Source organism: Anser cygnoides, chromosome Z, assembly GCF_040182565.1.
Source record: "Anser cygnoides isolate HZ-2024a breed goose chromosome Z, Taihu_goose_T2T_genome, whole genome shotgun sequence".
Taxonomy (NCBI): Eukaryota; Metazoa; Chordata; class Aves; order Anseriformes; family Anatidae; genus Anser; species Anser cygnoides.
The window spans coordinates 4,037,314-4,061,357 of record NC_089912.1 but is presented as its reverse complement, the minus strand read 5'-3'; the positions used below and the strand labels follow the sequence as shown (position 1 = coordinate 4,061,357).

General features: G+C 40.7%; 1 long non-coding RNA gene across 1 annotated transcript; it reads right to left on the bottom strand.

Annotated features, from left to right (window-relative positions):
- Positions 1 to 735: 735 nt before the first annotated feature.
- LOC136789005 (uncharacterized) lies at positions 736 to 23,683 on the bottom strand. The gene is made up of 2 exons (XR_010827685.1): positions 21,632 to 23,683; positions 736 to 1,175 (listed from the first exon to the last, which is right to left on the bottom strand). It is a non-coding gene; the product is annotated as an uncharacterized lncRNA (long non-coding RNA).
- Positions 23,684 to 24,044: the final 361 nt, after the last annotated feature.

Sequence of the window (24,044 nt, the reverse complement as noted above, 5' to 3'; positions counted from 1 at the left end):
ATTAAGCAGTAGTAAAGCAAGACATTTTGTTCTTGAAGTAGGGAAAAAACAGAGCCCAGGAGTGAGAGATCCAACCAAGAAAGAAGAAACATCCTGACAGAAAAAGAGTAAAACATGGCAAAGAGGCAACAAGTGTTTGAGAAGAGTAAGTTGGGAAAAAAAAAAAAAAAAAAAAAGACTTCGGGGGAAGGGAGGGGAAGAAAAAATCTCTAGGAAAAAAGACAATGTGAGAGTCTTCTTGAGTGAAGCAATAATAAATTGTTCCTGGTAATTCCTCTGATGTTTGAGAAATATGCATGGTTCATTTCATGACCAAATTTCCAGTAATATCTTATTCTTTTGGAGGAATTTGATACTGGCTTCCTGACAGAACCCAGAGAAGTAACTAGAGGAAAGTATGTCTCTTCTAAAAACACAGATAATATAAGAGGAAAATAATTTCACTGGACACAATTGTTTCCTCTTATTTATTTATTTTTATTTACTTTTTAAGTAAATTTTCAAGTATATTTTCAAGTATCAAATATACAAATAACAGACCAAGGAACCACCTAAATATACAATATCAACACCTTTCACAGTGACATAACATATTTCTTCAAATGTACATTTATGTGAAATATGATTTTAAAAGGATCCTGATGATACATGGCTAAAATTATCTCTGGTATAATTCCACTGAATTAAAGAGGTTGCAGGGGGAGGGAGTAAATTTGCCTCCTGGTGTCATTGGTGAAAAAAAAAAAAAAAAAAGAAAAAAAAAAGAGTTTTATATCAAGATGTTTTTTATGAACTTGAATCCAGTTTCTAATCATCCAGATTGCCCTGTACAATAAACTCTTGATTATGACTGCTGGCGTTAACAGTAATAAGACAAGATGATGTGTAGCACAATTTTCTTCATTCAGCTTTTCATTCTCCCGCTGCTCCTAAAAAGTCTCCATATCTTTCTGTTGGTTTTGTTTAAAAGTCATGTAAAATTAGATATTATCAATCAAGTCACACATTCTCAAGTGCAAAAACATTATTTTGATGATTGCCACGTAGCTTTGTGGGACGAAGCGGCGCAGCTCCGCTCCTCGTTCGGGAAAGTTGGCACGGTGGTGCTGGTGCAACTTGCTGCTGAGCTGACAGCACAGGACAAAGCGCTGGCTTTCCCTCGGTCTGCAGCAGATCTGTGGAAACCGATTGAAAACACTTATCTGCATTCTTTCCACTGCATAGCTTCAGCCCTGTGCTGCACACTTCTCCCTACCAATGCTAATTAAACCAAGGAGGGGGAAAAAAAAAAAATTAGATGTTTGCACTCAAACAAAATTATTTGAAGAGAGAACTGCATGCTGGAAAGATAATCAACAAAAGACTTTCATTTCTAAATCATAATCTGGTGTTTCCATGTCTTTCCTGTTCAGACTCCGAGTTCAGGAGCCTTGTTCCCCTGGCTCTGGATAGTTTATCAATGCCAGGACTCAGTCGTAGGCATGAGAGCTGAAACCTTGCAGTTGCTGTGGAAATCCTAACATGAGCAGCAGGATTAATGGGGTTCCCCAGTGTCCTGGAATTACTGCTGAAAATAAGAGAAATATGTATATGTGGGATTTCAGACTTCGGGGAGTTTTTCCTCTCTGTTTCAAGCATCTCTCAAGTGTCATTGCTCTATCAGCTCAATGACATTTTTCTCTAGCTGGCTGAGATATTCATACAGATTTTTTATTTAATCCTATACAAAAAGAAAAAATAAATCAATTTCTGTAATAGCACAGACATTTATGTGGCTGAGGTGGGTGAACAGGACTAGGAGGTACCCATGCACTGTGGCATCTCTCCCAGTCACGAAGACCTGCTGTTGTCAGAGTGCTAACGACAACGTAGGGTGCCCTCAGGATGTATTCTGGAGCTAAAAAGAGGCAGGATCTGTCTGTCCCTCCAGCTGAGGCTGACTTGCAGTGTCTTGCAGCATCAGAGCATGGGTCCGGGCTGAGGAGCAAAGAGCCCTGTTGGGCTCCCCATGGGCTCAGGCAGCTGGAGCCAGCCGAGGAGCACGAGTCGCTTCCCCTGCCTCTGTGTGGCATGAAAACAGCCTGGGTCCACATCCGATGTCAGGCTAATTTCTTCTACTTCAGCCCTGAGAAAGGTATAACCAGCTAGCATTAGAGGGAATTTGTGTGTGTATGTGAAAAAAAGATGTTTATGCTACAAATGGAAAAACCAACCTTCCTTCAGCCAAAAGCACTGGCAAGATAATGAAATATCCTACTCCTGAGCAATTTCTGCCTCACAGCGGAGCCCGGAGAGGTTTAAAACAGCATGAATACCTTTCCACATTTCTGAAGGTTCTGCCCTTGCGTCTGCTGTTTTGTGGCGGAGGCAGAGATTTGATCCCCAGCCGGCCATGAACGGCGGGCTCCCTTGGAAAACCTCATCCTACACAGGGCTGTAGACAGCTCTTGCAGCACTCCCTTTCAGTAAGTGACCTCATGCACATGGCATTTTATCTCCAGAGCTCATGCCTGGTACACAGCTGGTGGCACAAGCAGCTCTCTGACAAAGGCCCACAGAGGCAGGAGCAGGCGCAGGAGCACATGGCGGTTTTGCACGAGCTGCCTTGTCTGAGCCTTCCTTCTCAAGGCTGCAGATAAAGCTCATCACTGTCTTGCCCACAGATTCTGATTGACAGTGATAAGCCCCCTCCATCTGAGAGAGGCTGAGAAGGGAAAGGAAGGTACCCACCAGCCTGTACCTACAGGCTCTGCTCAGTTCCCAAAGCCAGAGTTGGGTGCAATGATGACCCACAGTGTCTCTGGGTACCCCCTCTGACAGCTTTTGTCAGGGTTTTCTCTGCCCTTCTCCCTTAGTAACTGGCCTTTGATAAATCTCTTTTTGCTGCTTGCCACTTTTTTTTTTCTTTTTTTCTTTTTTTTTTTTTTATGGCAAGTTGCCACTTTTTAAAGATCTTACACCAGCCTCACAGAATGGAACTAACACTCACTGATTTCACACGCTTTGGCACAGAAATAAATATTTCATGCATGCAGACAGTCCCAATGAGACTTCCAACCTCACTAGAAGGGATCATTGTCAACTGCAGTCATCGCACCACCTGAATAATAATTATTGCTCCTCATTCGGCATCACCCCACAAGCCAGAGACATGGCAGTGCTTACCTCTTCTGCACAAACCAACAGAAATAGTTGTGAAGCAGAGCATATGCTGCATCTTGTTCCAACTGAGACACTCCAGAAGTTGAGGAGTGTATTTTATCCACCATACGAATAATGCTATCAGGAGTCTCTGCTTATATGATACATCACAGCACCATATCCCAGAGCAGAGCTGTAACTTAGTGTGAGCACAATGTGTGTTTAGGACACGTGCACGCATATGTACATACTTGGGTATGTGCTGGTGTGTGTGCTTATGTATTTATAAACATATATACATAAATAATTTACATATTTTGTATAAGTGCATATATAAAAAATAAATATTTATATTTATGCACATTATAATTTTATTTGGATTTTGGTTAGCCTCCTTAAGGATTTTATTTGCCTGAGTTGAGAGGTAAGATAAAATAGTCATCCAAGGAGATGACATACTTTTAAGGTTATAAAAGAAAGTTTGTTTCAGATCCAGAAATGAAGATTTGCAACCTGTGAAATGTAGGAATGAATTTCAAAGCCAGACCAATCACTTGCACACTACAGTTTGTCGCTTTGCATCCTTCCCCCTAGTCATCAAAATATTACTAATACATATAAATTCTTCAGCAAAGAAGAACGACTATAATCCTGAACTTTCCAGAAATGCCTCGGTGAAGTGACAGCAGAAATACTCAGACGTGCACTTTCAGGCTACCGCTCCTGACCTCCTGCAGACCACGGAGGTCCCCGTAACCCTTGTTGAAATGACAACCTCCAGGAGAAATAACAGATTTCGCTTTTTCCAAGGGAAGCCATAAGGCTGTTCTTTGGAGTACAAAACCAGCAGAGACATCGATAAATTAAGCACCGTAAAGGAGCATGGCGTTCCTGTTACAGCTCTTACTACAGTCTGTGCGCCCAAGGTGGCAGTGACACGCGGTGTCTGAGGGCCCAGCCACAAGTGGAGCCACAAACATGCACCGCGAACACTCAAAACCAGGCACTTCTCTGATAGGAGCGCCTGTCGGGCTGCTCAGCAGAGCAGGATGCCGTAAACCGTATAGCTCAGGAGCAACAGTTGTATTCGGAGATGAACAATACTTCATGAAAAGGCACTGAAATGGGGTTAGTGTCCTGGGCAGGCCGGTCCCGCAGGCTGGTGGGGCTCCAGCTCCTCCTCCAGCTGAGGTCAGAATGGCTGGGCCCTGAGCTGCTTGGGTGAAAAAGGTGTCGCTTCAGCAGCTTCAATGAAGCTTACGTGAAGCCAGGGCCATTTACATTTCTAAGGAAACACCCAGTGTCCCTTTTCTTACAGGATACTGCTCACTCCCTGTGCAGGCCGCGTCACAGCGTTCCACTTTATACTTTTTCTGCTGCATAATTTTAAATGCCTGAATTGACTGATCATCTGACAATTGTTAACATCTTTTTTGCTTCTTGACTTTTTAAGCTGTTTTGTTCAGGGGAAGGACGTGCACCACTTCCCAGCTTCTCAGTGAGCACAAGCATGAAGTTCTGCTGGTGCTGCCAGTGCAGCTTTTCTTCAGAAAGGTACATTTGACCCTTCTGAAAACAGAGCCTAGGCAGACAATCAAGTTCGGGTACATCAGGCTCCTCTGGGGGTGTGTTTCTGTGGTACCCTGACTGCAGCAATGCCCTCCTCTGCGTCTGCTGCTACCACGGGGACACAGCATAGGAGTGAAATGCTGCATCCATCTGCCGTCTGCTCCCCATTTCTCTCTCCTCTCACCTCTGTGACTGAACACTTTGCACATTGCCAGGTCTCGTTAGCATTTAGAGCAGGTCACAGAGCTGGCCTGGTTGGAAGAAGACACATCCGAGGCTCTGCACTGGGAAACCGAGATGGAAAGCCTTCGGCTTGTCATCTTCTGACACAACACAGGCTAATGTGTGGTGGGGAGAGAAATCTGCTGGCAGCCTTTTTAACACTTCCAGGTGGATTACTATTTGACACACACCGCAGAAGATACCCGTGTTTATTGACATTTACTTTTCCTTTGCAGGAACAGTCACACTCTCCCGTCACTGGTTTTCTTGTGGCTTTCCCACTAAGCGTGTAAGAACAGGATGTTCAAGAGCTGTCCCATATGGTGGCATGCTGTCTATTGTTCAGATGATTGGCTTCACGCACTGGCTGGCTTTCACTTTTTGCTTTGAATGGGTTATGGCTGAAACTTGCATCAATTGTTGGGACAGGGTGGAGAAACAAGGTCTCAGCAAAGGGTGAATCTGCAAAGGGGCTTCTTTTCGTTACACAAATTTAACACATCTGCTACAGCTATATTTCTTTGTGTAGTAGTAAGGGCATTATGGTTCAAATTAGAGGGATATTTTAAGATCATAAGAATAGAATTCTTTTTTAATGCAATTGTGTGTATTTTTGGTTTCATTATAATTTTTATTTATTTTAACATGTTTGTGATTTGTCCAGAGCTTAGGATAATATGTCTATTTATGTGTTTATTTTGGATGTTTGTTATAGTTTGGTTAAATGTAGATTTACCAGTAGACTTGATTAAACTGTTTCTCTAGTTTCCTGAACTATTGAGAACATTCATGTATACAACTGAATGGTAAGGCAAAAGCTGTCTAATCTAAGTGCAATAAAACGAAAAAAAAAACAGGAGATCAGATTGACTACTTTTTCTCCTGTCCGTAATTGTTTCTTTCTTTCTCTTCTTGTAACAGTTCTTCCACATTTTTCCTCTGGTTCTTTCCCAATACAGAGAGAAGTTGCAATGCCATAACAGGAATCTATATATAAAAACTACTCTGTATTCTGGGTAAGAGAATAAAGCACCCAGAGTGCATCAAATTATATAATGCTAAGCCCCGATGGTAATGGTTATGAATTACTTTCTGACCCCAGCAGGTGGCCAATCTCTGTCTTAAAGTGTAAAGATTGATGGTCCCTGCAATTTTGTTCTGGTCATTGTAAATCTGTTTTTCAGGACTCTCAGTGGATATTCATTGTCTTGTCTAGGCTGTCTGCTCCTGTAAACTAGCTTTAGCTTACAGCCTTTCTGGTTTGTACAGGAAAAAAAAAAAAAAAAAAAAAAAAGGAAACATGGCCAAAATAGCAACTTTTGTAACAGGAAAAGAAGCCAAATCTTAATATTTAAAATTATTCTTTTCCTACACTACATTTAGCAGAATTTGAGGTATATGGAGGGCTATCTGCAGTATAGGTACCAACAAGTTTGGTATCCTTTAATTTAACATCAAACACTTTCTTCCTAAAAATCTAAATTTTCATTAAGAAAAAAGAAGGAAAAAATAAAAAGACCACGGTTGATAGATACACTGAAATACCAGTTTGTCAAAAAAAGCAGAGCAACCAAGGTATTCCCAATGAGCTATACACAGACTATCCTACCACCTCAAAGCAAACCCCCAAGATCCAGCCCCCCAGGACCATTCCCAGGTTCCTTGCCCGTTCCTATCTGCACGTGACCAGAAATCTCCGGGAACCCATGGACTCAGATGTTATTGGATGTTAGAGATGAACTCCTCTGAAGATTTGGTTCAAGGAGGGTTTGCACCCACGGCTGTAGCCTGTGAATGTGAGTGAATACAAACAGCTTTGCCAGGATTTCTGGAACCTGCGTGGCACTGACTTTGTCACGAAGAAGCGCGTTCGGAGGTGGGAATACAATTTTGCCACTTTACAAGCAAGATTGCATTGTCTTCCGTAATCACGTTGTGCCTTTCCACTCTAATTTATTCTTTTCATGAAGGATTTTGTTGGACTGGGGAGGGGGTGATGGCATCCTTGTGCCACTGAGCTCCGGCTGCTGTGCTCTGACGAGTCCCCAGGGGCAGTGCGCGCAGGTTCAGGGAGCGCCACGCGAGCAGGACTATTAAGTGCACGCTCCATTTGAGCGGGCAGGCACTCCGGATCTCTTTTCTCTCAACTCATTATCAATGGCGTGTGTGTGTTGGGATGGGGGGACTGCCTGAAATTGCAAATGAGCTAATTTCCTTTTGCAACTGTGCATCCAGAACTGAGAAGTTTGTAGCACTTCTTCCTTCCCAAGCAGACTCCACACCCCAAGGAGCACTTTTAAGGGTCCCCCCACACACACCCACACACGTTCTTTTTCTGTCTATCCCAATTCAAAATTTCAACAGCGCTACTGTGGAGGGAAATACTTGCTAAAATAAAATGTGATGCCTGAAAGAGAAAGTATTATCCAAATCTAATTATTAGACACTGCAAGCATTTTGAGAGTCAGAGATCCTACTGAGATGGCAGAATGCCTCATAAGTAATGCAGCAGACAGGTTTTATTTCATTTCTAGGAGAGTATTCATCTGTGGATACAAAGAATCTTTGATAAGCATGCTCATGAAAAAAAGAAAAAAAAAAGAAAAAAAAAAAACACTATAATTTTAGTGACACTATCTGTTATTAGTTAGCAAGTACCACTGATACACCACGCCGCACAACATATGAAGTGTGCCCAACTTGTAACTGGTATAATCAGGGAGTAAACAGCATGCTGATTATTGGCATGTCAGCAAGGGCATGGAGGGAGAGTATGATAGGAAACAGTTTTAACCAGCCATCCTTCGCAGAGGTTTTCTGCAGCTCCGGAGGCAGAGGGGAGCAGCACACTGTGCAGTAAGCCCATAGAGAAGACCCTACTGACATTGGTGGTCTCTGATGAGGTCGTCAGCGACCAGTGCTGCAAAACTGTGGGTGAATTTTCTAACGGTGACAGCCTGACTATGACCCACATCCAGCAAAGATTCCAAGACCTTCATGTAAACGAACTAATTTCACATTTTAAGCTAGGTCATATTAGCCATTATATAATTTTAAATTGAGAATAGCAATGGTAATTGGTTGATAGCAAGACGTGTTCTCATGCATGAAAATGTGTAAAAGTGTGATTGAGTGTGCTACAATTTCCTTAATTGATCTGGAAAGTTTGGTTTTAGACTAAGAGAAGTTTCCTTGTGCAACACGCGCCATTTCAACATTTGAACTCAATTTTCCTAAGCAGGGTGATTTCTCTTTATTCTGATCCAACTATTTATCTGGCTCTGCTTTCCTTCTGTTATACTCCTTTGCCCCAGGTGTTGCATTGTCAGGAGGGACTTGTCAATGGGCTGATATCTGCTCTCATTGCTGTTCTGTGTTTTCATGAAATTTTACATCACCTGTTTTTTTATTTTTCAGAAGACAGTCACAAGGTCTGCTCACACACCTACCATTTCTGGAAGGTACAGAAGTAGGCTAACTATATCCTGCAACTACAAACACTATTTTCTGGTATTGCTGGAGAAAGAAAGGCCTTAATGTCTGATGTGGTCCCGTGAGGAAAAAAGAGCAGCCAAAGTCTAGATGACTGCATTTGTTACCCAGGTCCCAGACATACCAAGTTATACGAGTTTCTTGGAAGTGGAAGAGTAGGGGACAGGACTCCCTTCTCTCTCCTTGCCCATGAGCAGGGACTCAGTCCAAGCTCAATCCTTCAGAGACACTGGAGAATGTGCAGCAAAAACAGCTGTTCTGAATGCTCCTGCTCAGCAATGAGCTTATGATTTTTTTGTACATTGGTGTACCTGACTGTTAGACAGAAATCCACAGGAAACCAGGCTGAGAACTGCTTGTCCTGCTTTCAGCTGTTGCTTTCAAGTTCTGAGACATATTTGGGGTTTCATGTTCCCAGAACACAATTTTCTTGGGGGAGCTTTAGTTTACTGAAAGAGTCTTTAAATGATGCCTGGATTATTGATAGAAGTATCTAACAATATGCTTCTAGCTCACACTGACACTGATAAGTTGCAATATTCAATACAATTTCATGGTAGCACTGTGAGTTAAAGTACTCTCAATAACATAAAAATTACCAAAGTGCACCTCCACAAAACGTGCTGTTCATAATTTTTCAGTCAATTAATATGGAAAATGTAAAGGAGAGTAGATTGTTTTCTATATCAACAGTTCACTGAGAAGATTGTTTTAATTACAAGGCTCTCACGTCTTTTTATATTAGGTGTCTTGTTGAGGTTGAAAAGCCATTAGTGTCTCAATGTCTTGCAAAGCTTTCTCTACAATTGTATAACAGCTACTTAGCAGTTATATGAAGCATACCATTTAAACAAAATTTAAGTCCACAATTACTCTGTTAATAAAATGTAAATTTAAAAATACATGCAACCATCAAGAAGATGGAACATTTAATTCTCACTTAGCTTCCCACAGAATGAAGGGTTAATTTGGTAAAAGAGATAAGAAGACTGCAATAATTGCTCTTATCTGCTGTTTCGTGGGTGAAAATAACTTCTAAGACTTTGAATTCTGAGGCCTAAATCAAGTCTTCGTTTTACCTAGCTATAACTCCCCTGGAACATTAGAAGGAACAATTAGCATAGATCTAACTGTGTGTCTTAAGTTACGGTTAATGCATGGGAATGGTGTGCTTAATTTTACTGCTTTGAAAATATACCCCTGGAGAATAAAAGAAATACTTTGGAGCTCTCAATAACAGTAACAGTAAAAAGGGAAGAGCTTGATTTATTTACTTTCTCTTTTATGATAACCTTTTTCTCTCTGGTCCTAATCCTCTGCAAATAGTATAAAAATGTGGAAAATGACAAAGAGGGCTCCCAAGTGAGGGGCTCAGCATGGGCAAGCGTCATGACAAAATACTGTTCTAGCATGTCTTAGCCAGAAGACAACATAGACACTGCAGATTTCTTCCAACAAAGCTATTGTTTGGTGAATTTATTATGCAATGAGCCTTTCTTTGACTGCTACTATCATGGAGGAAGAGTAAGAGTGACCATCCAGGAGAAGTGGCTGCAGAAGCAAAGTCAAGAGAAAAGTTGAGCAGTGAGGGTATTCAGCATCAACAAACCTCCAGTACTGCTAAGAACCAGAAACAGGGAGCAATATGAAAAAGAGGCAACCTTCACCAATGCTGAAGATCACACAGATGGAAGGGAAGGGAAGGGAAGGGAAGGGAAGGGAAGGGGGAAGGGAAGGGAAGGGAAGGGAAGGGAAGGGAAGGGAAGGGAAGGGAAGGGAAGGGAAGGGAAGGGAAGGGAAGGGAAGGGAAGGGGGAAGGGAAGGGAAGGGAAGGGAAGGGAAGGGAAGGGAAGGGAAGGGAAGGGAAGAAGGGAAGGGAAGGGAAGGGAAGGGAAGGGAAGGGAAGGGAAGGGAAGGGAAGGGAAGGGAAGGGAAGGGAAGGGAAGGGAAGGGAAGGGAAGGGAAGGGAAGGGAAGGGAAGGGAAGGGAAGGGAAGGGAAGGGAAGGGAAGGGAAGGGAAGGGAAGGGAAGGGAAGGGAAGGGAAGGGAAGGGAAGGGAAGGGAAGGGAAGGGAAGGGAAGGGAAGGGAAGGGAAGGGAAGGGAAGGGAAGGGAAGGGAAGGGAAAGTGTCAACATTTAAGCCCAGGGAACATGTTTGCTCCTACAATGTGGAATTAAAAGATGAACCTGAGAGACTTTCACACCCAGTCACTGAATGCCAAGGGTACTTGTCCAAAGCCAAGGGTAAGAGCTCTTTACACATGCCTGAAAATCTCAGCAATACATATCTCTTAACTCACTCCTGAGAGGCTGCTTAGTAACTAGTAATTTGAATATTTACTGTTGCCTTTGAGCTACATACATACCATGAAGTCACATTTCCTTTTGGTGACAGAATCTGTTCCCACTATTCCTTTTCTAATACAACTCCCTGTTGAATTAAGGAACCCTCTTCTTTTACCAGGTGCATAGCGCAGGTCAAAAAATTAAGGAACAGATCCAGGGAGGCATGTAGGCATCTAACTCCTATGCACTTAGGTAGGATTTATGAATCTAAGTCATAATTGATATGGCTCTATATGGCTAGTGTGTGAAATGCTGAAGGTGAGTGAGCTACTCCTGCGACCAGGGAAGCTCCATTTTAACTTTTTAACTCCAGCTCTGCCTTTGTCATTGCCTGACCTTGCCTGTAAAGATCAGGCCATTTATAGCTCCTGAGAAGCTCACATTTCAAATTTTGAGGAAGAATCCTTTTCTTTCTTTTTTTTTTTTTTTTTTAACGTTTCAATGTTTGAAATTTTACAATGAAGAGCATTTCCCATTATGTTCCCCTGCTGATCAGCAAATTATTAAATTCTGTCTCCTAACAAACCACAGTCAGAATGTGAATCAAAACATGAATTTTCATGCATAGTTTCACCCATTCACTCCAATTTTAATTCTCACTATCCACTAGGAATAAGTTTGTCTCTACAGAGGAAAGCTGCCATGTTGTAGCAATGTCTTATGAATTTACCATTAAAGGCTACATCAAAATAATTTAGGATTTTTTTGTTTGTTTGTTTTAAAAAGTGCTAAACCATATTATTTCCTGTGTCGTCTGCATTATGGAAGCTCACCCACAAAAAAATAAAATAAAAAAATTAGCCATTGCTATTTATTACACACCACCATACCCTATATTCCAGATCGGGGTAAACTCAGTGGGAAGACAAGGAGAAACTGAACACTGTACATGGAAAAAAATAGAAACAGTGAAAACAAAAAGTTTACTGCAGTAGCTGGTCTGCAGTAACTTACAAATTACTAACAACTTATGTAAGTTTTACATGCCTATTCCATCTGCTATTCATTAAAAAAACACGTTGCTATGGTAACTGCCACATGCCATGGTATTTATGCTGCTTCTGATGTACAAAGCATAGTTTGTGTAGGAGTGTGTGTATGTATATGATGTGGCAGCTGTCGTCTCTGCCATTTTGTTGCTGCTCTAGAAAAAAAAATAAAGCAAGTAGTGGCTATGAATACTCATTTGAGTAACGATACTCGCGCCCATTTGACTAAGGGCCCACACAAAGCTCCGCATGGTTATCATCTGACCAACCCACACACGGGGTGTTCTCACAAGGGGGCAGAGCCGGGTGGGCTACCTTTAAAAATAACACCAGTATCTGTCACAGAATTAACTGGCTAAAGGAAAAATAAAAAAAAAAAAAAAAACACTTATTTTTAGTGACAAACAGAAAACAAAGGCTTTAAGAATGACCCTCTTCATCCTTGTTTTAAAAATAAAGATTGGAAATAGCACAAATGTCTATACCCTTTAAAAATATGTAAATTTTCTGTGCAATGAAGAAGGAGGCAACTCAAAGCATGTCCTAATATTTCTCTTTCTTTACAGTATTTAAAAAAGAGGGCTCACCAAAGACGGACAAGCCAGTAAGAATAAAATAGACAAAAATATTTGTCCAGTACTCAAATTGTACTGAACCTCTTTTGAGTTTTAATAGTTTTGTGATATTTTTATTGTTTGCCATTTATTTAACATTGACATTTCACAATAAAAATATCATTCAAAAGGTCATTTGCATGCCATTTTAACTTCATATAACATAAATTGGTGTTTACTACAAAATTAAGAGACGGGTCTTACACGATGACTAACTTGATACCTGGTGATGAGTTGTTCAGTTCTGCCAGAAAACTGCCAGAAAACTGTCGTTTTCCAGCATAAGCCATCTACCTTCATTGTTATTGAGCTTGCTTGTCACAAGCTATTAGCAAACAGTTATTTCAGAATTCATGAATATAATCTGACCTCAATAGTGACCTGTTACGGTACCAAAAATAAAATCTCTGAACTCTTGTTGAATCTGCTTTCTTGCTCAATGAAAAACGAAAAAAATGATGAGAGAGAGAGAGAGAGAGAGAAGTAAAGGAAATTGGCTGCTGTACCTTCACTTGCAATCATTTAAATAGTTCAATAGTTAAGAGAAATCTGCTGCTTTGTGGAATGTGCCCACTTGCATACAAGCAGAAAGCTGAAAAACTGCCTATTCTCGGTGGAGAACATGGAGTAGCCTGTTTTCATGAAAACATACCTGCAAGCTGATTAATAAAATGAGATGGAAGGAAAGGGCTATACTGATGACACTGGAGATTAGAAAGGCAGGCTGGCGATATTTATTAGCCTTCTTGCACGGTTCTTGACAATGACAAATCAACAAACCATATCAGAGTCCTGTACTACAGGAAATGAACCAAGGCAGCCAGTGCAGAGCTGTTGACTGCACATCTTCAGCTGACTTTCAGGTGTCCCAGATTCATCCCGTTCAGAAGAACTCTACAGATCAAAAATCATGATATACAGCTGTGCAAAGATTACAAGGATGCAAATAGATGGTTTCCTTCAGCAGAATGTGCTTGCTCCTTACTGAAAATATCTCAAATGTGTATGTTGAGCAGAATAAAAAGCAAGAATCACTTATTCATGTGAAGGAGATTTCAGGCCTCAGTCTGCACGGCTTTGCACATTATGGAATCATTTATAGCCTTAATCATAAGTGCTTATAAAATGCTCTTCCTCATCAGAATTCTCTTTTCATACTGGCATATGAGGCTGAATTCACTTGCACAGGTGTAGGTGACCATAAAAGGACCTGACGGTGCTTTGCCATAAAGTGCCTGATCCTGCAGTTTTTTCTCTCAGGTACGTGCTGAAATGTGCCTCTTTTCTCTAATAAACAAAGTTATTAAAGAGCAAAACCTAGAGCAAAAACTGGCATATTCCACGGGTAGAAAGGGATGGGACTATTATAAAAACTTATATTAATGATACTTGGTGGGAATTACAGCAGCCTCCACTCCTCTTATTTTGCATCTGATACCTTTGACCCCAGCAGGCTGTTCCGGCAGTCAGGGAATTAGCAGAGCCAGCATGTCATACACTGACCCTGAGACAACAGCCAGAGCAGGCTACATTAAGAGATGTTACAGCCTTAAAAATGGCATCCTCAGCTGGCTGGTTAAGCCTGCTTCAAGCTGTCAGGATGATGCAAAGCAGCAGCATCGAGTCACAGAAACTGGCATTTTCAGTTTTTAGAGTAAAAGAGCGAATAGCAACCCTGTGCTAAGGAGTTTTAGGATTCCTCAGGCATAGCCCCTGCTCTGTGTGCTTTTGAATTTTTCCTAGAGAGCTGTTAACATTTGTAACTAAATCCATCACACAAACAGCATCAAAAAAATAAAAATAAAAATAAGAATAAAAATATAAAAATAAAAATTAAATAAAAATAAAAAATAAAAATAAAAATAGAGTCCTGGTCAGCTTGCATTCCCAGCTAGAACTAGCTTTGTGTGCAGCTGTTAGGCAATCTTATCCCAGGCCAAATCATACCACTTTATACAACCCATATTTGCTTTTCAGCTCATGTCCAGTGCAAGATATTTTAAGAATTATGAAATTCAGGGTGGGAGGATTTTGTTCCAAAGAAAATAATTACTTTATTTGTTAAACTAGATTAAAATCAGAGCTCTGAGTACATCTAAATAATGAGGAGCACTGGTAGAAATCACAGGAATTCCAGGAGGTCTGTGCCATCAACCATTGCTATTTGGCCCAGGTTGTTCCACATACTTAAATGGGGATATTTCACCTACCACTGCATTTCTTCCCTCCATATATCCAGCTTTAATTACCCTTTCTTTCAGGATAGTACCTCAGGTAGTTATGACTGTTGTTCAACAGGGAGCTTGGGAAACATCTTCAGCTTTAAACGCTGTTACAGGTTTTAGCAGGTGTGTTGGAGACTAACACAGCACAAATGAAGTCATCCAATGCAAGAGTTAGACAATATGGACCACATGCACGGAGGGGTAATTAGCACAAGCAGGGGAATAATCTATGATAGTGGAAAAATAAACAGAGCTCATTCACATTGAACCTGAAATCCCAATTATATTGCAGAACACAGATGTTAGTCCCATAAAATAAATACAATTGGCACCTTTGGGTTATGATTAAATCCTGCAGGCACTGAACAAAATATATACCTTTTCCCTTTATAACATGTTTTACTTTTATCTCGGAAGCAAACATTTTTGCACCCAATTCCCATCATAGTTATTTATATAAAGGAAATGATATTTAGTATCATTCCTTTTCTGTCTTATAACATACAAGAATCTCCTCTCTCCCTCTCAAGAGAGGGACAGCAAAACTAAGATCAATGATTCTGACAATATAATCATCCAAGCCAGGATTTCCCAGGAGCACAATTAGTCCTCCCTTTCTTATCCTCAAGTATAGACCTCATTCTCTTGCCCCTGGCTAACTCCAGACCATTTTGACGATATATGATTCAACACCATCCCTGGAACAAGACCAATTCTTCAGGATGCCTCTGAAGATGTTAAGTGAGACTCAAAATTCCTTCTTTGAAGGTGGCTCCTTGACGATCCTCCAGAAAGTGACCACAGAAACTATAAAAGCATTTTAGATTGTCATGCACACATATTATGAGGGCGGGTGTCGGGATCACAGTGGTTTACAGCCTTATAATGGAATCATGCTATGTAAAACACTGGTTGTCTGCTTTGCTGTGCATAGAAAATACAGCACAATATACCTCCTGTCGCAGAGTAATGAAGTCTGTCCTTATGGGATATTTCACATATGTATTTCTAAGAAGAAAAGCAGTAAATTGCTATGAATTCCAAGGATAAAGCACAGTGTTTAGCATGTAGCGCTAGCAAGAAATCAGAGCTTTTTTTTTTTTTCTGTCAGCTATACTGCACAAAGACCAAAAAAAAAAAAAAAAAAAAAAGCCACAGTACAGAAAAGGCTTGTTTTCTTTCTTTCTTTGTTGTTTTTTTTTCCTTTGTTTTTTTTTCTTTTTTTTCTTTCCTTTTTTTTTCTTCTTTTTTTTTTTTTTCTTTTTAATCTAAATAACATCAACCCACCCCTTCACTTTGGGGACTTACTGACTTATTTTCACAGCAAGATTCATATTTAGCCCTAATACTCAGGTCTCTGTAAAAATGATGAGTATGACAACCCTTGGATTTAGGGGGAAAAACAGGGTCTCTGGAATTCAGACTTTTAATGCAATGTTTAGACAGCCAGCCACCCAACAGAACTTCAGATCTCGTTTGGAAGGCAAACTATTTATCACTGAATAAGAGACATTCACGTACTCAACAAGGGGAATCTGGACAGGAGACATGGCAGGTTTCTGTGCTTTGTGAGACTTTATCTCTAGTGTTTAAATGAGGTAGCTAGCTCTGTGAATTAATGGTGCTGCCCAAATTCTGCTGGTGTAGCACGCAGAATTAGAAGACTTGAACAGGGAGTCAGTAAGTACATCAGGCAGTGAAGGTCTCCACCACAGAAGGAAAAATGCCCAGAAAAAGGTATTTCGCGAGCCTTGCTCCATGCCCAGGCTGTCTGCAGATGTAGGTTAGGTCTCACTGCAGGTACGTGATGTGTGAAACTACATACCTAGTCATCTTTCCATAGGGATGGAAGGAAAGAAAGTAGAAGAACATTTTCCACTCATCCTACAGAAGCTCTTGAGGTCTCATGGACCCAAATACATAAGCTTTGGAGCTACCTGGACAGGAGGCAAAGGGCAACTTGCCTGCAGGCAGGCAGGAGGATATGATTCTGGTAGAATAATGAATTCTGGAGAATTCAGTTCTCTCTCCACAACCTGTCTATAGCCTTAAGGTTGAATGCACGAACCCTTCGAAAGCCAGCAGCCAGATTTCAACAGAAGGGATAGGTGAGGACTTGGCACAGAGCACCTGACAAACGGTGCACCCTCCTAGCTGATGGGAGCTCTGAGCCACAGCACCCAGGACGTCAGACTTCCCAGGAACCTGAGTCACCTGGGAAGCAGCCAAGCCTGAGCTGCAGTGGGATGCTCTCCCTGCCTTTTTTGATGTGAATGGGTAAAGGATGGACCCTGCTCAGTGACCTCATTATAGCACAGGTGTGACAAGAGGGCTGTAGGAGTGCAAGAAGCAGGAGGTGCTCACAGGGATGGCAGGGGGCAACTAACAGTTCCACCTCTCAGTGTACCCAGTTGTGGTCTCAGTCCAACCGACCAGCCTGGTCCAGTCCCACTGCTGGGAAGGACGCTGATCTGGGATTGGGCACCCACGTTGCTTTTCCCACTAAAAGCATCCTCTTATATCATCTGCTTTCTGCTTGTCTTGGCCTATGTGGCGTCTTGTTTTGGGATGCAGCCCTGTCTTGGATCCTTTGAAGACACATGAGACAGGGGAGATGTTCACTGATGTCAACAGGCCACAGATTTTCTTCTTCACTTAATTAAGACAACTGAAAACAAGAAGATATCTTTCGATTGAAAGAGAAGTAGATGCTAGTCAGAGGTAAGCTCTTGAACCGTTCCCTTTAAAACTAGCTTAGCAGTTGGGGGAAATGAAACAGTGAGTTAAAAATATAACCTCATACACTTACAGCTAGTTTAAATCCTTTCAGTAGCTTATAGACATGACCACTCCTTCCCCAACTTCTAGGAAGCTTTATAATGACCAGGCTACTGCAGGAATGATCTGTACCACTAATCACCATAAGATATGTAGGCTGTGGTCAGGACTAGCCAACAGAGTTCATAAGAGAACCTGGTGTTTGGATGCTTGCTGTCCTGATCACCAAAGGAGACCTGTTTGCTGAACTGAATTTCTGCTGAACAAAGAAACCACTAAGGAAAGCCCAAAATACAATTGAATACTGCCGTGGAGTTTTTTGTCTAAAACCTAGAATTTTAAGGTGTCTCATGCCTAAAACAGATTAGACTTTGTTTTCCTGAACTGTTGTCCCGCAGTAAGTGCCTATGCCGTTAATCAGCTGCTGGCTACAGCATACAGCTGAAATGGAAACTGTGACTAAGCTGTGGAAAATTAGGGCTTAAGACTAACTTTAACCTTAAAATTTATTGTAGTTGCATTAGGATGCAAGGCCCTTAGTCATGAACCAGGGCCCCACAAGTCTAGGAACAATATAAATACGTAACTGTTGAACAAGACCTTGCAGTCTTGTGTTTCTTATTTCCTATTTTATGGTCAATAAAGGGTTCAGGGGAAACTGGGGATTCATGAAATTAGGTCTATCAAAATATAAAGAATTCAGCAATTTGCATTTGTGGGATTTAACCTCTTATTCTTTTCCATTAATTCAAATTCTTTGCAGTCTTCCCTTTTCATTGCCTTGCTGGTGTCTTTATGCTATTCCATGCTTAACTTTAGCCTTGTTTTTCATTGAGGCTATTCAAGTTTGGGAAAAAATCAACTAATTATCAGCAAAGAAGCATGATGCATTGCAAACTGGCAGGTACTCTTTTCCATTTTCAGAATTTAAACCTTCATCTGAGCAGTCTGCCCCTCTGCCAGCAATGATGCAAATGTGCTGTGAAGGTCAGGATTTTCTCTACTCAGAAATGAACTGAGGCGAGGTGCAAGAGGTGCCTGACCCCAGGACCACGGAATGAGCACATCAGCACAAAATTATGAAACACAGGTGCTTCTTTCCAACGTGATGCATTGCTGAAATGTGGAGTTTCAGTAGCCCTCAGACCTTTGCTCCCACCTGTGCAATGGTCTAGATTTTATACTCAAGGGAGGCTTGTAAACATTGCAGGAATAATGGCTTTTTTGAGACCTCCTGGAGCTTTTCCCTTACAGTGGCTTCCTTGCCTGCCTAAGTAGCAAGGAAGGAATGGAGAAACATGACGGGAGTCTGTTTTGTTGTTAGCGCTTTCTTTGCTTTTCTTTTGCAAAACATATTCAGAAGAATGACAGGAGCCTCATAATAAAAGATCATTACTGAAGATATCTTCTCTTATTTGCAGCTCCTGGAATGGAATCAAGAGCTTTGGCAGGCTACACTGGCTTAAAATTGTGCTATTTGACAGGTAAAGATTTTATTGGTGGAGTTTTAATTTTATTTCTGCATCCTTTGCATAAAGGCAGGGGGTGGGTGGGGGAGGAGAGAAGGAGATATAGTGAGGAGGCATTTATGCCCTACGCAAGAAATCACAGTGACTTGGTGGGTTTATGGGGGAATTCCAAGCTCCACATTCATTTAAACTCCTCGGTTAACACAATGGCTATAAAAAATTGAGGGTCTGAGGAATCACGTAGACAAGGAACCAAAGACTAATAAAGGGTAGGAAGAGGAATGGCAGCCATTAAGTTGGAACAACTACAGAAACAATTCCATCACATAAATGAGAGGAATTGCAATGGAAAATGTATAATATGGAACAGCAAAGGAGACAGGATAATGATTTACTGAAACTTCTGTGTCTCATGTTTTGGAGTAACAACGTGAAATTTGGCAAAGAAGAGCATGCCCTTTGCATGAACCCTTTATCCCCACATCCCAGAGAATGCCTTCAGTAAAACAGCTTCCATTCATACATATTCAAGAAAAGGTATGGATTTATTTTGGCCAAACATTAGCAGTAAAACCGGGTAGGTATAGGTAAAATGGAAAAGGGGTTCCATAAACAAGACAGAATCATCCATTCCCAAATCTGAAACATGCCCAGGGACTCCGGTCTCATTCCCCTCTCTTTTTATGCACTCTTTCAAGTCAGACCCCTTATGCCTAGATCTGTCCAATGTCTTTGACCTGTGGGTGATGACCTAAAACTTCTTGCTCTTAGTGCGTTACTTTAAGTGACAGTAGGCAATTGCCTAACCAAAGCTTGTACCAAAACAGCAATGCTCAAACAGAGACCAGAAATCCTCCTTTTGGCAATCCTTGGCTTTTATAGACTTGACATCAAAATTTGTCAGTCTTTCGAACATACTAATTTTCAGACATTTTAAAATATCATGCAGCAATTTCCCTTTCCCTCTCCCTTTCCATTTCCCTTTCCCTTTTCCCTTTTCTCCTTGCCCTTTCTCTAGTTCTTATTCTTGAATATAAGCCCTAATATAAATCTAGCTCATAGTAAACTACAGCTCTTTTTTGCCCTAAGGCTGGAGGAAGCATCTGCCTTTGGCAAATAATTCAGTGCTGAAGGGAAGGATGGTATGTTAAAAAAGGCAGGGAAAATGGAGGTAAGGGATTGGAGGGAGGGGGAAGAAGGGCGGCAGAAGGGGAACAGGAATAATAAGGAGTTGTATGGGAGGAATGATGTTCAGTAAAAATGATGAACAAATGCATTGCTACATTGCCCATTACCCTACGCTTTGATTTTCCCTCTCTTTTTCCTAAGGTTATGTCAATATCTGTGACTAGTCACTTAGAGCCGCTATAAGGATCTTGTGTATGTGACTCTATAGTTCGTCCCATATATTCATCTATTCCGCGGGGACTCGTTCAAATAAGCTGCTATGTTTATTATCATTATTATTATTATTATTTTATTTTACGGCTGCTATGAAGAGCCAGATTCTGTGAAAGAAGTGAAACAAAAAATTGCATGATTAGGAAAAGAAAAAATGAAAAAGAAATATCATGATAATTGTCACTTTTTGGACCAGGTTCAGTAAAAGTATGTTTGTTTTGTTCACTTGTTTACTTTAAAGAAATGCCATCTCTATTTGCTATGATTTGGAAGTCCATACATAAATAACTCTGGGAGCAATTACCAAATGTTGTGATTGTAGAAACATATTTCTATGTATTTATGTGCACAAGCCACTGAACATTTTCAAATATTATATTCCACTGGATTCCTTGTCTTTCTGCTTGCTATTCGGCCACAAATCTCTGTGCCCCGTATCATCCGTGGGACATTAATTTCAGTTTTACAAAAGTAAATGCCACTTATTTGTGAAGGATGAAACCAACCAGCAAGACATGCTTTGAGGGCACATCATCATGAGGCAAATAAAAATTATAGTCAAGAAATTCCCTTCTCCCTCTTCTTGTAAACAGCGCCGTGATGTGAGAACAACTTGAAGGAAGCGTGCCTCCAGCACACTGCTCCCTGCGGTTTGGTTCTGAGTCTCAGTTTAGGTCAAGAATTGCAGCTGCTGTTTGAGGGATTTTCCCAGATCTGGGTGTATCAGGTGTTGGTTGATGCTTCGAGCACCGAGACCTGTCATCACGCTGACACGGTGTGACATAAGGGGAAGTTGCAAGAAGCAGCAAGGCAGAAATGCGAAAGAAAACTCAGGCAGATACTAACCAACATTTCAAGTAGGAATTGTTTAGAAAGAGGTTTAGAGTTCCCTGAATAAGAGGGAAGCTTTTTGGTTCAAAGTTTCTGATGTATTACTATGCCATCTACTATATAAAGCTCAAAAAAAAAAAAAAAAAAAAAAAAAAGAGGCAATAGAAAGGATTTTAGAAGAAGTAAGCCGTCATCCTCTGCTACACTATTAACTCAGGGGTGGCTCTGCCAAGGGGGTGCTAAGCACTGCATGAGTTTTCCAGTCTGAAAAATGAGAGAATTTAATCTCGGAAGAATGCATTAATCTTCACCCCAATTCTGCGTGACACTGTCAGCAGTTAATTTAACAGCAGATCTTCACAAATGAAAGATCAATGCAGGGGAAGTTTCCCAGAAATCTGAGTTTGTGCAGTGAACGGTGTGTAAAACCCACAGCCTGGGCAGAAAGGTGTCTGCAAGTAGCTACCAGGGCAAAGCTGGGAAGCTACAGACATTCATGACCAAATCCCAAATCCCTTATGGACCTCTTACTCCTGAGCATCTACAGACCTTACCTTCTGCAGGAGGAAAATCTGACCAAAACCTCTGGTATTTTCCCCTTGTAACAAGCACCATGCCTCCTCTGCACCGCTGTGTGTCCACTGCAGCTCTCAGTCAGAGCTTGCTCTGAAAGAAATAGTTAAAACAAAACCAGCGGCAGTAACGAAAACTAACATATGAACAGGTAACTTGTTCCCAGGAAAGACAATTCCATCACAAACTTAGTCTCCAGGAATAAATAAGGTGCCAGTGGCATGCAGGTTTTATAAAGACAGATTGAAGACACACAGCACTTGGCCCTAGGTGTGTCAGCACAGCTGCTGTGCCAGGCCTGAAGGGGAAAGGCACTTTGTGGCAGAACATTTGCACACATTTATGTTTTTTGCTGCTGGCACCCTAAAAAGGACGAGAGAAGATCTGCTGCACCAAAGCAAAACAAACAAACAAACAAACAATACAAACAAACATTTCTCCCTTCTCACCTTCATAACGGTGATAAACAACGAAAGACCTCTGAGAGAAAGGTCATTTCCTGCTTATAGAATGACCAATAAAAAGTTAAGCATCCCACTTTCTGAGCATACCATTAACTCTTCTATGTTATAAAATGTAAATTAAAATGAAGTTTTGTCACCAAAATCAACACCTGGTTGTATTCCAGCTGATTTCTACAGACACACAACAGCTTTATTTACGGTGTCCTTTCTGTTAAAGCAGTTGTTTCATCCACTGGAGGTTTCCAAGTCACTCAGTGGGAACTAACGTGGGGAAGCAGGAATATATTTAAAGCTCCCAGTACTGCTACATTGCTGGCAGTAGACCTCAACAGGTTCATTAATTTTGTGCTCTGGAAAACAGCAAGTCTAATACGACGTGTCCTGAGGCTGACAGCTGTCTTGTTGCAGCCCTGGTTCACACCCAATAGATACCATGGCACTGTGCAATACTTTATCGTCCGTATCCCATGCTGTGTGTACAGAAAAAAATAATAAAATAAAATAAAATAAAATAATAAAATAAAATAAAATAAAATAAAATAAAATAAAATAAAATAAAATAAAATAAAATAAAATAAAAATACTTCAGTGATTCTTATATTTAAGTAGAAAAAAAATGAAGCAGAAAGTAGTTCAGGTCAGATTTGGCTACAACAGTAAAGGACAACAAGGAAGGTGGAACCACCTTTCTGCTGCTCTGACACCCAGTGGCAAAAATGCCATGAAGAGGATTTATCGAATGGATTCTGTCACGTGCAGTGTGTCAATCAGCTTACAAACACTGTTGTTCTCTTTAGGGGGTTGTAAAGCCTCCGTATTTCTGGGTTTTAAATTTGCAGGGTTCTGCCTAATCACGAGTACCAGAAAGCATGCGCAGAGCACAAAGTCCATACCCTGCACAGTTTTACCTTTTAATAAGAGTGAGACTACTGCAGAAGCAGTTTTAACACACATATCAGCTGCTCTGTTGAAAGGGTGATAAGCATTTATGTTTGCCTTTCCAGCAGTGCATCAATGCATGTCTGACAATAATTTGAATGTGTTGATTATTTTAATTCTTTTGTTTCCTCTTTTTTTTATGTATATATATATATATATATATATAGTCTATCTGATTAATAGACAATAGTTTCCATGTACTCAGGCTTTCATCTGTTGAGAACAGCACAAAACAGTGTTCAGATATTGCTGAGGATGCAACATGTGGAATTATACAGAATAATCCATGAAGAAAGAGTATGTGACATTGATTGTCATGTCATTTGTATTAAGTAAGGTGGGAAGGATAACTGAGGATTTATTATGATGTTATGACTTGCTATTAGAACACTGTACTTCAAAAGATTTGCAAAAAGAAGAAGAGCATTTTATTCTTAGGTTGCTTCAGCACAGACTATTCAGTAGCCAATAATAGCTATCACCTGGTAATTAGTTGTTGTCCTGAGCCAGATATATCGACAATGTCAGATGAATTTAAATAAATTATTACTCTTGATGCAGCCTTATCAGGGATGGTGATAACTGATAATTGCTGCTTTTTTGCAAAAATGTATCAAAGATATATGTCAGGCTTAGACCTCTTCAGAAAATTAAGAAATGGTGCTATATTTTTTGTGTGTGATCAAAGAGCAGAACTACATTTGCAGCATTTTGGGGATGTTAAAAATTTACGAAAAATTCAGAGAAAATTAAATATATTGAAATTAAACAGTTTTTTTTTGTTTTTCCAATAATCATAATGATGGCAGTGTTATCAACAGGGAAACTACAATTTCTCAACATAACCAAATGGGATTACTTGAAAAAAATGTTCTACCATACATGCTTCATAATTTTAATATGAAAATATGGCTGCTGTATCCATAACTACATTTCAGAGCAGATACAAGGCATTGGTTAAACTATCCTGTGTAACTTTCCTATGGGAAAA